Source organism: Misgurnus anguillicaudatus, chromosome 7 (assembly GCF_027580225.2).
Source record: "Misgurnus anguillicaudatus chromosome 7, ASM2758022v2, whole genome shotgun sequence".
Lineage (NCBI taxonomy): Eukaryota > Metazoa > Chordata > Actinopteri > Cypriniformes > Cobitidae > Misgurnus > Misgurnus anguillicaudatus.
The window spans coordinates 37354434-37369708 of NC_073343.2; the positions used below are offsets into that span (position 1 = coordinate 37354434).

General features: G+C 35.6%; 1 long non-coding RNA gene across 1 annotated transcript; it reads right to left on the reverse strand.

Annotated features, from left to right (window-relative positions):
* Positions 1-2203: 2203 nt before the first annotated feature.
* Positions 2204-3389, reverse strand: LOC129424491 (uncharacterized). Its single transcript, XR_012370376.1, has 2 exons — positions 3103-3389; positions 2204-2353 (listed from the first exon to the last, which is right to left on the reverse strand). It is a non-coding gene; the product is annotated as an uncharacterized lncRNA (long non-coding RNA).
* Between the last annotated feature and the right edge of the window lie 11886 nt (positions 3390-15275).

Here is a 15275-nt window from a genome sequence, read left to right on the forward strand (position 1 = left end):
ACAGGCTCTTCAGGCAGACGCCGAAAAACGTGTTAAAATAACACAAATGTCGATCTTCAACTCACGTCGCTGGTGATGATGATGAGGGCGGTGGTGGTGGCACTGGCAGCACCAGCACGCAAAGTGTCAGAGAGACGAGGGAGAAGTGAGTGTAGTCCCTGCGGTAAGCAGAACTGCTTTCAAAACACAAGTTTAGATTGATACCCCTTGATAAACACAAAATTATCACAAAAACACAAAATTATGGTGACAAAGCTGCAATAAAATAGTTTCAAAATGTATCATTTCTCTTCAAGCAAAATCAAACAATCCAGGAGATCTGCTTACAGACAAAATATATGTTTATTGTATATAACAACACACTTGACAGATAATGTAAAAAATATCTTACTGTAATCACAGTAGTTTAGTTCAGTGAATGTAGTGAATACTTTCCTGTAAGTACTGCAAGTAATAATCAGTTTTCAATATTACTGTAAGGAGGACTTGTATTTTGTAAAAAGTCAGCAATTCAATGGCAAATTTTGCCAATTGCATGAAGCTTGTTTTAGGATTCATAAGTGTGGATTACTAAACTAAACTAAACTAAACTAAACTAACAAATAACACGTTCTAGAAGTGTTTGTTGTGTCAACTCTCGCTCTTTTCTACCTGCTATTAATTGGGTTTAGTGCTTTTATGGAATTGGAGTTGCTATTGCTATACATATTTAAAGGCATGCAAAGATGGGTGATATTTGTAATTATACACTGCAAAAAATGAATTTCAAGAAAAAATTCTTAGTATTTTTGTCTTGTTTTCAGTAAAAAATCTAAAAATTCTCAAAATAAGATGCTTTTTCTTGATTAGCAAAATGACCCAAGAAAATAAGTCTAGTTTTTACACCAAAATTTTTAAATTTAAGTGATTTTGTGCATAAAACAAGCAAAAAAATCTGCCAATGGGGTAAGCAAATTTTTCTTGAATTTTTCTTGCATTTAGTGTTTCAGAAAAATGTTCAAGATTTTTTGCTTACCCCATTGGCAGATTTTTTTTGCTTGTTTTATGCACAAAACCACCTAAATTTAATATTTTTGGTCTAAAAAACTAGACTTATTTTCTTGGGTCATTTTGTCCATCAAGAAAAAGCATCTTAATTTAGGAATTTTTTGATATTTTTACCGAAAACAAGCCAAAAAAAATTATGAAAATTTTTTCTTAAAAATAATTTTTTGCCGTGTATGTTGTGTGGGCCGATTTGGGCCAAAATGCCAGGGCCGAATTTTTGTCCCAGTCCAGCCCTGCTATCATGTAAGACAGGTAGTGATAAACGCAATGTGCAAACATCTTTTTGTGGTGGCCAATTTTAATTTTGTGGCGGATTGAAAAATAAATGAATGTATGGGAATGTACAAATCCTGTCTTAAATGTCTCTTGAGTTACTGTAGCAGCTTGAACATAACAGACACCTGATGAAATGATTCAAGAAAATGAGAGTAAAAGTGTTAATTTTAACAGTGATGAGACAGTGAATGTGTTTCTCTCTCTCTTTGTGTCTCATGTTAGCGCTCTTAATTGGCTGTGGATGTTTTTGCTGTTATAACAAATCTTTATATGCATGAGCAGTCAGTATGCTGTAATAAATCCTGGCTCATGGTTTGTTTGTTTTTGTCTGTGAATTTGTCTTACAGTTTCAAGTCTATTACAGTATGAGTTAATTTAGTGGAAAATCAAAGCTGGACTGTGTTCATTTGTCTTTAAACCTGATTCAAACTTTGCATTTCTCATACATCTGCATGAAGGTTTGTGACTTACAGGAATACTCCAGGTTGTTGTTAATGTGATTACTAGTGTTGAAATGATTGTATAGCGGAGTACACTGTAAAAACTATTACTATTACCTACTCAATATTTTTGGTGAAGCATTTTTACACTTAAAAAAATTTAGTAAATTTGAAAGCTATGAAATCGATTAGATTTCATTAATTACATTAATTTCCTATCACAAATTAAATTGAGTAGATGGAATCAAAAATATAAAAGCAAATCAATAAAAAATCACAGTGAAGTCTACTAATAAATTAAGTTGATATCATTAAAAATGTAACTTAGATGTAGCTGAAAATTTTGTGAATATTATTTAACTAAAATAAATTATTTTTATTTACTTAATGTTATACATTTATTTCATACTGAACCATCAATTATCAATGATAAACAAAGCAATTTGTATACGTTGTTTTATTGAAAATGGCAAACATTGTACATGTTACAAAAACAATCAGCTAAATAAACTCTGAGAGGTCTCTCAAATTCACAGCATGCAGAATCCACACCTCTTGAACCCGGACAGGTGGACCACCAGCACTTGTACCTGCAACAAAGATAACTTTATTTAAACGGCTGTCCGCTGTGACTCTGGACGCTGCCACAGAGCGCCACTTAGTTTAACATTACAATAACATATTTGTCTCAAATCTGTAACGATTAACAAAGGCTACGAATGCATATTTTATATCTGGAAGTACACTTTGTCTGACTAAACTCGCGCTATTTAATGCGAACGTCCGGTGTGGTATCAGAAACTGCGAGTTGTCCTACACGAGACGCAACGCATCTCCACCGGTGTGCGAGACCCTTCACACAAAAAAGGAAAATAAAGCATAGGCATATGGAGTCGAGAGATAATTAATATAAATGTATATAAGCGTGTGAGCTCTGTTAAGCTCTGTTGTGTTCCGCTTCCACGTGAAAGGTCTAATAAATCCGGGTGGAGCGAAACTGAGGACCGGATTTCGGATCGCCTGACTATCAGCCAGTACAGATTTACACGTGTTTGTCTACACAACCACTTTATGCAGTAATAAAACGATCAGAAATTATTATTTTACACACATTTCAAGTGGCACAGCTGTATTAATACTTTGGTGACCTGAATAAATACGTAAAATAAAAATATTAATGATTAATCTACCAGTATGTGCACAGAAAGCTGTTATTGTACCCAGTTTACAGTATGGCTCCGAAAGTATTCAGATAAATACACCAACAAGTTGTTTACGCAAGGACACATCAAATATTTCATTAAAAACAAGTGTAAATATTAATAAACTCAACACTTACCAGGATTTTTGAGGAGTTTTGAGGTTGTTTGTCTTCCTGCAAGAGGCGCTGTTTCTTCTGCTGCTGATTAAAAAACCGTTGGCTTTGTGATTTTTAAATTTACATCTGATTTAATGAATTTTTTTGCCTACATTTACTCAAATAATACAATGTAATAATGTTTCACCAAAAATATTCAGTAAATCATAGTTAAAGTTATGCATGAAATTTACTATTTTTTTTTGTTGATGTTAAATACCTATGTTAACTTGAAATGGGCAATTATAATAGTTTTGAAAGCTGAAATATATAAGTGTGACATTCTCAAATATATTGATTAAAATTTACAACAAATATTAAGAATATCTATAAGAAATAATCTGTTAGTTAAATACTTATTTTATTTGATGTATACAACTAAATAATATCTGTACATTTTACACACAAATATATGTTTATTTTTTAGTCATTAATTTTGGTTTGTCTAACTCAAAAAATCAACTTAGTGACATAAAGAGATTTTATTAAGTTATTTTAATAATTTATTTTTGTGATATTTACAAAGCCACTGAATTATTTTTTACAGTGTACAGAACGAATAAGGCCGGTAATACATAACAGACACTAATGCACCAGGAGTGAATTGCATTTGATTTCTCTTGAAAATATGAGCGAGAGAGATTGTTAGGCAATTCTCTTCAGAATATTCAACAGTTGGGTTAAATCTGGAAAATTAACTGTGCCTGTCAAGCAGCGTTTGAGGTTAAATATCCCTCTGACTGTGGGGAATATTTTATAAGCCTGAAATATAATCACAGGCCATAATAAAAAGGATGATAGAAGCAGTGGGTGTCGTATGGTGTGAGATATTACTGAGCAGCAGAGAGACCCAGAGCTGTTGTACACTCAATAAACCAGGATTATGAAGGAAGAAGTGTATGATCCTGTCATGTTACACACACACACACACACACACACACACACACACACACACACACACACAGTCTTTTGCTTACTGTGCAGCCAACACAGAGAGAGAAAATCATCCGGCAGTATTTCTGTGCATCCTATTCTCACATTTCAGTATCTGCATTTCTGTCCATTGTTATTGAAGTCAACCTTGTTTTTTTTAGCACAAACATGATAATTTTGTTGTAGATTACCATAAAACCATTTTTGAATGAAAGAAATTATTTTTCTGAGAACATTTGACTTAAATGGTTCTTCACAGCGATGCCATGCTTTATTTTAAGAATTCTTTACAGGGATGTCATAGAAGAACCATTTTTAGTTCCCCAAACAACCCTTTTTTTTACTTATTCCACGACACAGATTTCGGAGTCTATTGCTAACTGGGTTTACACAAATGGACCCCTTTCAAGCATCATTGTTTTTAAGTGCGGAGGATTAAGGAATCAATCTTAACTTGAGCTTTTGTTATATATGAGGTCATCGTACTGAAACAAAGTTTTAGAACTGAAACATCCTTATTACTGAAATATCCTACCTTATATCAAGGCAAGTCATTTTGTAGTTGCAAAATATTTGATAAAATTGATTAATTTATTTGTGTCAATGGCACAAAATTTTGCTGTTTTTCGTGCCACTGAGAACAAACACTTTTTTTTCGTGTCATTTTATTCTATTTTTTTTTTTCTATTTTTAAATCATTGTCGCTTGGGATTTGGGTTAGGATGTACTTTTATGTATTGGTTTCTACATGTTTTTCTTCCGCTTTTAAACTATTTTCATCTGGAGTTAGGGTTAGAGTTGGGGTTTGGGTTAGGATGTCTAATGCTGCGTTTACACCAGCCGCGGTAGAGACGTCAAACGCAAGGCATTTCAATGTTAAGTCAATGTAAAGACGTGTTGACGTGCGTCTGGAGGTCTCGCGGCGCAAATGAGGCGTTTAGCCCGGCGCGGTAGACACGATTCTGCCTCAATGGCGCGAATTGAGCGTCTGGCGCGGTACGCGCGAATGATGCTTTTTGTGCATTTTGCGTTTGACACGAATTTGCAGCTGACGCCCGAGTTGAAAAATGTGATATAAAAATAAAAAGGACCTCGCTTGGAAGAGTGTCAGTGAGGACTTTGGGCCACCTGAGAAGTACACATTTCACTTTTGAGTCACGTGATTTTGAGACCCGCGCCATTTATTTTCCCCCTATAGACCAAATACAAACCAGTAACTCTCTCGATAAATGCACAATCAACATCAGCCATCTTGCAAACAGACAACCGCATAGCACCTGCCCCTCCCACAAGGAGGGCGCTACACGCCTCATTTGCGCCGCGAGACCTCCAGATGCACGTCAACGCATCTTCACATTGACTTAACATTGAAATCACTCGCGCTTTACGCCTCTACTGGGTCTGGAAACAATGACAATACATAAAATGACATGAAAAAAAGTCATGCCACGGACACGAAAAACTATTTACAGACATTTGTGCTGGATGACACGAAAAAGACATTCATGCTCAGTGGCACGCAAAAAAATTAATAAAATTTTTTGTGACTATAACACGACTTTCCGTGAGATTGGGTTGGAAAATCAACTGTGGAAATGTGACTTTTGCGTCACCATATGCACACAGATTTCCCCCTCAAAACGCTCGTATAAACGCGGAATAAAAAGTGATAAGGCAATGTCACTTTTCTGTGTTTTCTTTTCTTTTTGAGAACGACAGAATGTGGGAATGTGTGAGAATTTTGGAATGTGCCTTTCTATGACGTATTTGATAATTTAAACACCACCTCCACAAAAATATAAACGTCTACTTCGGAAGCTCTGCCCACTGTTTCCCGCATGACATCGTAGGGAAGTAAAACTAGTTGTGCGATGCAAATCGGATAGAGCATCCAAGCAAACAGGTCGACTGCTAACTACTCTGCATTGCCTGTGGAAGTCACTGTCGCTAACCACGGATGTTACACTTTTTTAATTTACTAAAAATGTTGAACGAATAATAAAGCCAATAAGAGCAACCCCACAAGTACATTGAAAATATACAAAGTAAGTAAAAAAATCGTACAATGCTGTCAGACGCTGGAGCATCCTTGGTATTATGGTCAAGCCAGCCGCGGTTTAGATTCTGATGCATGCTAACCGTTTTGTTTATAGTAGGCCCGTGGCATTTGGAGATTTGTTGGAGCTTCAACCATGTGCCGCCTCTTTACCCATTTTTGGTGATTCGAGGTAACGCGCGGCCAAGATGGCGACAGCAGGCAGTGCCTACTTTAAGCTTCAAAAACCGTCTTCACAAACCAATGGGTGACGTCACAGAAACTACGTCCATATTCTTTTACAGCTTACGGCTCAAACATATATGGGTTAATCCCTCCGGCTGCCTATTTTCCTCACCAAAAGTTTTCAAACAATTTTCCCCACGAAAAACTGTTATCCAATCCTAGCAGTGGGCGTTTACTTCCAAGTCTTCAATGTGCGCCGCCCATCAAAACATAATAATTACTTATTACTTTTGATGTTTTTGAATGTTAATACCACGCAAATGTCATAAGTCAGTCCTTACAGAAAAACGCGGAGTTTTTTTGTTATTGTTGCGGGCAAAAAGCCTCGATTTTGCGGCACGATGGAATATGCAGGATATTTATGCAATTTATCCGAAGGAATTGTGGAAATTTTTGAAAATTGCAAAAACTGCGGAAACTTGCAAAAGCTGCAATGATGTTCACGTCACATAATCACGTCACTCCATAACGTTCCCATGGCAATAGAGGACACGGCTGCGCTTTTGGGTAGTAAATGCAACATTTTTCAACTTTCTGCTAATATATATGTGACTTTTTGCTACAAAAATGCAGAGATTATGAAATCATGCAAGCCCGCATATTTTGTGCACGGAAATTTGTAATTAATTCGGCGAAAGTGTGCCGTATTTGGAAAAATGCAGCCCCGCATAAATGTGCGGACTTTGACTGATTATGCAATATATTGCGCGATCGCACAATTGCGTTTTTCTGGAGGGACTGATAAGTAGACATCAGACAACAGTATAAAACAATAAAAACACCTGATTCACTGCACCTTTAAGAGTGCACATTGTTTATTATAGAATTCATAAAGTGTGCTCTGGTTGTGTTCTGCACACTATAGTAGGTGATTGGTGCAGTGACCCACATTTTACATGCATACTGCATACCATGCTCAGTATATACAGTATATATTGTACAAGCAGTATGGTAATATATATCTCAAACTCAACCTTTATCTTCTCTCTCTCTCCTTGCCGTGCCCTATGGAAAGATAGATTTAGAGATGATATTCAGCACAGAAACTCTCAGTTGTCAGGGCAGCGTGGGGGCCGACGCAAAGCTCAAGTGGAGGAAACTAAAAATACAGCCAGCACTCCATTGACGAGAGGAAATTTCAATTAAGACACAAGCACTTCATCATTATTCCACTTGGCCGACGATTATGATCTGACATTTTAACACACGCAAACACGTTGATATATATTCTGCCACTTTCTTGGCAAGAGGAAGAGGGCAATCGTGCAATTATCACTTCAAGCAGTCAATCATTTAACCTTTTCTTTGATAGACTGACACAGCTGTCACCAAGCCATAATAAGAGGCGGTCAAATGATACGCTACGCCATGAAACAACAGCTTTGAAAGGAAGGAGATCGCGGTTGTGCCCAGTAAAATGTAAGAGAAAAGGGAAGCGTTCAATGAAATGGCCTTTAGGGCTTTTAAGAGGATAAAAGATGGTTCGGTTAAAGACGATTGAAAGATAATTTCACTTCTCCTGGAGATTAAACTGCTTTTAAAGATTCGACCGATCGAGCTGCTGTTCAGAAATGTGTGCATGTTTTTTTTAACCGTGGACACTTTTATAATCCAATGGCAAATTTTTCATTAAAACAAACACTTTTCAATTTCCTTGATATATGCAGGTCACAGTATAGTGTTAACTGCATACAGTATCATACATCATTATGGGTAGATTTTATTCTTTTAGCCAAAGTTAGATTTCTAATAACCAACTTTCCAATAATTCCCCCCCCCAAAAAAAAAAAAAATATATATATATATATATATATATATATATATATATATCTGAAACTATGATCATCTACACAGCAAGTGAAATAAACGTAAACTTTAATAATAATAATAAGTCTGTTTTGTTCTAAAAATATTTGAAATTTGTATTATTACAGTCTGTCATTGTCAAGTTTTATAAATAAAATAAAAACATTTTTAGATACATGAAAAAGTACTGTAACTAAGAAACTCACTTTAATGTTTTGAAAGTCTTTCCCATCACAGAATAAAAGATGATGACAGAATTCACCTTTGTGTGCATATGTGTGTATATATACTGTTAGACATTGAATAGATAATATAAATTCTAATAATGATATAGTGAGCGTGTGATAAAGGTGTTTTACTGAAATTCATTTCTAAGGTCCACTGAATCTGATGATATGAGGATTTATGTCTGCTGCTCTGAAAAGATACGGTACACTACACTACACACATACTCTACTACAGATATATACACACTACTGTATATTTGTGATAACAATGTTACTTCACTGATTTTATTATCTGGATTTTAGATGTACAGTTGTATCTGGAGTTTTAGATTTCACTACAGACAGAGCTAAGCAGAAAGCATACAACTGACAAAATGTTTATTATGCATGCAATCTAAAATACTGAATACATCTCGTTGTTATAAGTAACATGAATAATGTAAATATTTCACAGAGTAACATTGACTTGGATAAATAGCTTATCTTGATAAATAGCATATACTGTAGGAAAGTCACAAGCAGGTGATGTGTCATCCACTTCAGGGTTAAAGACAAAATTGTCGTTTTTAATTTCTCCTTTCTCATATAATAAAATATTCAATATATGTAATCTTAACTTGATGCATCATGATTTTTCTCAAATGAGTTCTGAGCGCACTAGATTAATCCAGGACTAGGCCTTTGTTATTTTCGGACATTTAAGTAGTTTTTCAAAGATACCTTACAATAAAACATTACTGGTGTGTATCTTAAGACAAACTTATGGCACTGATATATGTTAAGAGGTCAGTGCAGGATGTTTAAGGCAGATCAAACATGTATTTTAGTCTGGGACTAGATTAAACCCTGTTCGGGAAACTGCCCCATTATCCCGTAAGATTTACCTAACGGCAAATTGCTGTAATTTTTATTTGCTCATCAAATTCATCGTCATTTACAGTATCAACTGTGTTTATAGACGGTTTTAGTATAAACAACATAAACAAATGGCTTTCGTGGAACGAACGTAACTTCCGGGAAACTCCTTTTAGAGTAGTTTATTTCTGATAATCAAAATAAACAAGTAGATAACCTTAGGGCCTGTTTACATGAGAACGCTCGAGGGTGAAAACGTAAAAATATTTTATTGGATGTGCTTTTCATTATCACACACTTTTGTGTCACCATATGCATGCAGATGTCCCCCTCAAAAAGCTAGTATAAATGTGGAATAAAAAGTGATAATGCAACGCCACTTTTGCGTTTTCTTTTCAGATCGTTTTCGTCTAAACGTAGCCTCAGTTCAAATCATAGCTAAAGCGTATCAAAAACTACACTGAGCTAACATTACTGTGTTAAAAGTGTACTATATAATGTATAAAATGTTAACAAATCGGCTGCCAAACCTCCCATCACATAGGACTGATCCATGATCGCCGTCTCTCATTGTCTTTCGGAGATCAAAACATTAGTTATTTTCAACAAGATATTTGATCCCGAGTTCAGTTTATAGACCATTAAACAAACTGAGACCATAAGTGAGGTTCCACCCAGACGGGTAAACATGAAAATTACATGTGCCGTCCTCTATGAACGGAAAAATTACTTTCCAAAAGTTCCTTTTTTACAAGTCAGATTAATATGCCGCTTTATGGATAATTATGCCGTATCTTGTACTTTCCAAGATACGTGTGGATCTTTGCTTTGCTCTTCTCTACAGTACAGTGCACATCACACAGATCTGTCCTGAATAAAGATAAATCCAGGAGCAATAATATACACATGAACATCAGTAAAACTCAGGGAGAATGCTAAACACTTTGAGTTTGATCAAACACACATCCTATAAGCTGTTATTAGATAGATGAGCTGCTTTATTTCAAAGACTCAACTGTGAATGTTGAAAGCTTTATGAAAATCTAAATCCAACATAATCCCTTAAAATATGATGATGACATCTGACGTTTTAAAGAGTTTGAGACACTTGGTAACAAGTGAACTACACATTCATGAGCAGATATACAGTGGCAAGAAAAAGTATGTGAACCTCTAGGAATTAATTGGTTTTCTACAGTGATTTGCCATCACGTGTGATCTGATCCTCATCTAGGTCACAACAATAGACAAAAACAATGTGCATAAGCTGACAAACAAATCATTTTAGTTTCTTTTTTTAATAAACACTCATTAAACATTCACAGTGCTGGAGAAAAATGTAAGTGAACCCATAGACTAATTACTTTAATGAAAGCTAATTTGTGTCAGAAATAATATGAGTTCAAAAGTGTGGTTTAGCGATACTTTTATTGATAAAAGACACTTAAACATTTTAAGATTGCTGTCCTTAAGAAGCATCAGCTCTTATAAACCATTCCTCAATAAAGATATTCAATCCTAAAAGGGATACAAAACAATCTCAAAATGTTTAGACATCCATCAGTCGACAGTTAGACAAATTGTCTATAAATACTGTAGCTACCCTTTTTAAAAATGTGTGCACAGCCAAGACTCCTAACCCAGCAAGCAATTTTGGCTAAAACAAGGCTAAATTTGGGCTGTCAGGGAAAGTCTAATAGACGTCTACCATAGCCCAAGAATAGGCGATACGTATACGTTTAAAACAAATGAAAGCAAACACCTGAACACCTGTTGACTTTGCTTACATGTTGGAATCTTCAAGTTATTTTGGCATAAATGGAATGTAACTAAGTTCAAGTTTATTTAGGGTAGAAGTGGGTTACTTATAGCCGGACTAAATTGGGTCTATAGTTAGTCGTCATTTCAATGTCTCGGTTTTTGCTTGATGGGAAGGCTCAACACAGAAAACTCAATGAGGTAAAGAAGAACCCATGAGTATTAGCTAAAGGTTTGAAGACATCATTGGGACTGGCACACATCTCTGTTCATGTGTCTACCATACGTAAGACTTTGAACAGGCATGGTGTCTATAGCAGAACACCACGGAGGAACCTGCTGCCCTCCCGAAAAACATTGCTGTGAGCCTGAAAAATATTTTATGGACTGATGAAACAAAAATTTAATTGTTCCTCAGGACCTGGACCATGCCATCATCGAGGGGAAAATGAATTTTTCAAGTTTAATGCAGGACAATATCAGGGTGGCTGTCCGTCAATTGAAGCTTAGTAAGAGTTAGTTGATGCAGAAGGACAATGACCTTAAACATTGAAGTAAATCCAACTCAAACTGGCTTAAGAATAACAAAATGTGCCATTTGGAGTGGCCTTGTCAAAGCCTAGACCTTAACCTCGTAGAGATGACCTCAAGAGAGCGGTTCACACCAGACATCCAGTTCATTCCTAGGGGTTCACATACTTTTTCTTGCCACTGTATATACTTTATCTGTATACCGTATAATCTGATGATCTAACACTGTAAAGAAATACCAACAACTGCACAATTCACTATGACATGCACACGCTCAGGTTTGCTCTTTTGGATGTGAGTATACAGATCAAATATACTCAATCAGAAATACGAGTGTGAAAATAGCGAGATCAGTTTAAGAGCGCTAGAGGCGTTAAAAATTCTGCTTTGAATTACCGGCTGAGCTCCAGAGACTCATAATTGGTCAACGCATCAGAAACGCCAATGGTTTGCCTAAAAGGCCCAATTTCGTTTAATTCAGAAGATGAGAGAGGCAGACTCGCTTTCCACAACTGATTGCTTTTGTCTTCCATTATCTCAAACAAAACCAGGACAAGAGACACTGAATGCAAATGCGATGCCTATTTGTGTCAAAACATAGGAGTCCCTACCCACCGAAGAGTTTAATTTCAGGTTTAAAATGTAAATGTAGCCTACATCCATTTGAATACATTTGTATTTATTTATCACAAAGAAAGAATTTTCTGCATTGCAGTATTTGCCCTGTGTTGACTTCTGAGTATAAAACTGTAGAAAGTTTTTTTGCATACAAGTTGAGTTACACTGGTAGTCTTTGTACAGTACTAGTTTAAAACTACATAGAAAAGTTTGAAGGTAGCATGATGCTAACATGATTTAGTATGGAGTTAGCATGAAGCTACCAGGATTTAACGTAAATTTAGCATGAAGCTAACATGATGTTAGCATGATTTAACATGAAGTTAGCAGCATGATTTAGCATGATGCTAACATGATTTAGCATGAAGCTAGCTTGATGCTAACATGATTTAGGATAAAGCTAGCATGATTTATCTTGAAGTTTACGTTAACATGTTTAACATGAAGCTAAGATTATGCTAACACGATTTAGTGTGAAACTAACATGATTTAGCATGAAGCTAACATGATTTAACATGAAGCTAGCATGATGCTAAGATGATTTAGCATAAAGCTAGCATGATTTAACATGCAGCTAACATGTTTTAACATGAAGCTAACATGATGTTAACATGATTTAGTATGAAGCTAGCATTATGTTAACATGATTTAGCATAAAGATAGCATGATTTAGCATGAAGCTAACATGATTTAGCATGAAGATAGCATGATTTTGCATGAAGCTAACATGATTTAGCATAAAGATAGCATGATTTAGCATGAAGCTAACATGATTTAGCATGAAGACAACATGATTTAGCATAAAGATAGCATGATTTAGCATGAAACTAACATGATTTAGCATGAATAATAATAATATCTTTGAAGAATAGTAATAGTAATGCTTTGCATAAATGCAAAGCACCACTAATAAGTTTAAATACAATATCAGTGTGTTGGCTTTGTCAAGCCAACATAATAACTCAGCATGTTAATCTCTTCGCCATAAACTAATGCTTATTTTCTTCATCTGATATCTAGTTGTTAATCTAGTAATACACCTTAAACATTCATAAACAGGAATTTCAGGAGTTTGTTTTAGTTTTAACCAGCAGTCTTGAATTTTGGTGGTAAGTTGGTCTGGGCATTAGTTTCACATCCCTTCTTTTAAAGTTAAGTACATTTTCCACATGAATGGAAGCTACATATATTTCAGGAAGTGCATGTAAAATAATCAAGAGAAATGAACAATGCAAGTGGTGAATATATTCAAAGGACCGGCCGCTGTGTATTCATATATACAATACGTTTTTTTTAATAGTGCTGTAGGACTTTTGTTTGAGTCTTTTGTAGTTAATTAAAGCCTCTCGTTCATACAGGTAACCTGAACAAATGTATTACATAGCAACATAATAACCCTGTGGTAATTCAGCAGCGGGCCTGTGGTTATGTTCAGGAAAAGTATTGTTAAACAGAGTGGCTTTATTCTCTAAAGGTGTGCGATTACGTGACATCTGTTCTGATGTTATAAATGTGCTGCTGCTGTTATTGATGGTCCTGATGTCCACAGTTCTGATTAAATCTGTCATACGCATCTTTTAGTGCTGTCAAAGTCTCTCATAGATTCATTATTCAAACACAGAGTTTACAGCAATTTTACAACTTTATCCATTTACTGTCAAATAAATGAGATAAATCATTTATATCAAATAATTCTCTCAGATTGGTCAAGCTGACCCATTTAGTTTAATATTGGTTATAGTTCACCCAAAAATGAATATTCTGTCATCATTTCTTTACCTTTATGTTGTACCTGTATGAGTTTCGTTATTCTGTTGAACACAAAAAAATATTTTGACGGTATTGACTTCCATAGTATTTGTTTTTCCTACTATGAGTAAGGTTACCAATAACTGTGTGCTTACAATCATTCATTGAAATATTTTCTTTTGTAATATGATAATAATGATCAATGATGACAGAATTTTCATTTTTGGGTGAACTATCACTTTAAAGTGGGTCTGAGAATGTCCCACCTTTTCCATAAACGTGACCTTTAGCTTACAGAAATATATTGAAAATGTAAAAGAATTGGATCAATGTTAGTTAATGTAAACTAAGGTGGCTGCATTTTCTGATGTTGCTTTTTTGCGTCGATCGGTTGACAATGAATAAACTTTTACATAACTCTACCTGATATTCAATTTCAGCGTTTATTTCTCCAAAGATGAACGAACATTATAATCTCATGACAGCAGATGTTTTGTGCGATCACAAGTTTTATCTGGCGTTTTACTAACAGTAACCCGTCCTGTTGAGAATGTCAAACCAATCCTGTTGGTGAAAATGAGCTCTTGTTGTACGCCATGAGACGAATGCAGATTGATGCCCTGAGGACCAAACACAACTGACAGCCATTTACTCAATCCTCAATCTCCTCCAGAGAGCATTATCACACGTCACGGCACTCACGGCAGTCTATTTCATAGCCAGGTTAAGATTTAGGATTGAATAAACAGTGTAGATATGACTGGAATGGTGCATCACGCTGAATGTCAGAGGTCGAGCTGATGTAAACCTCACCGCTTTCGCTTGTTTATTTCAATCGCTTTTGGGAATTCCCAATGCAAAATCCTGCGGCTTCTCTTGGACTCTTGAATACATCATCATGTGCCCGCTGTGGGATTTGCCTGATATTCATTAGAAAGATTAATTTCTCAGCATGTCACAGGTGTGATTACTCATGGTAATTGTTTTGGCGGCATCACAGCTTCATAATGGATAAAGATTTTTAGGCGGGCAGATATAATGTCTCCATAAATAAAGCAAAACTTTCCACGGCGGAGGACTGGTGACTTCACTTAACTGGGATTTCTCCTGAACTCTCTGTGGTAGGTTTTTCATCTCCAACACTTTAAGAAGGGATGTGTTCATTTTTTGCACATTGTTTTGTGTTATGCTATTTAGCACATTACAGTACATGTCATTTCGTGTTGATTTTGTGTTCACATAAATAAAAGGGACAACCCAAGATGTGTTGTTCCAATAATAACACAGAGATGTTTGTAGTTGATTTTGCGTACGCACACTTTACGATCAAATCTGTGCATACGCACGCTTTATAAATAAGGCCCAAGACACGTAACCGCAACACACACGTGCATCCG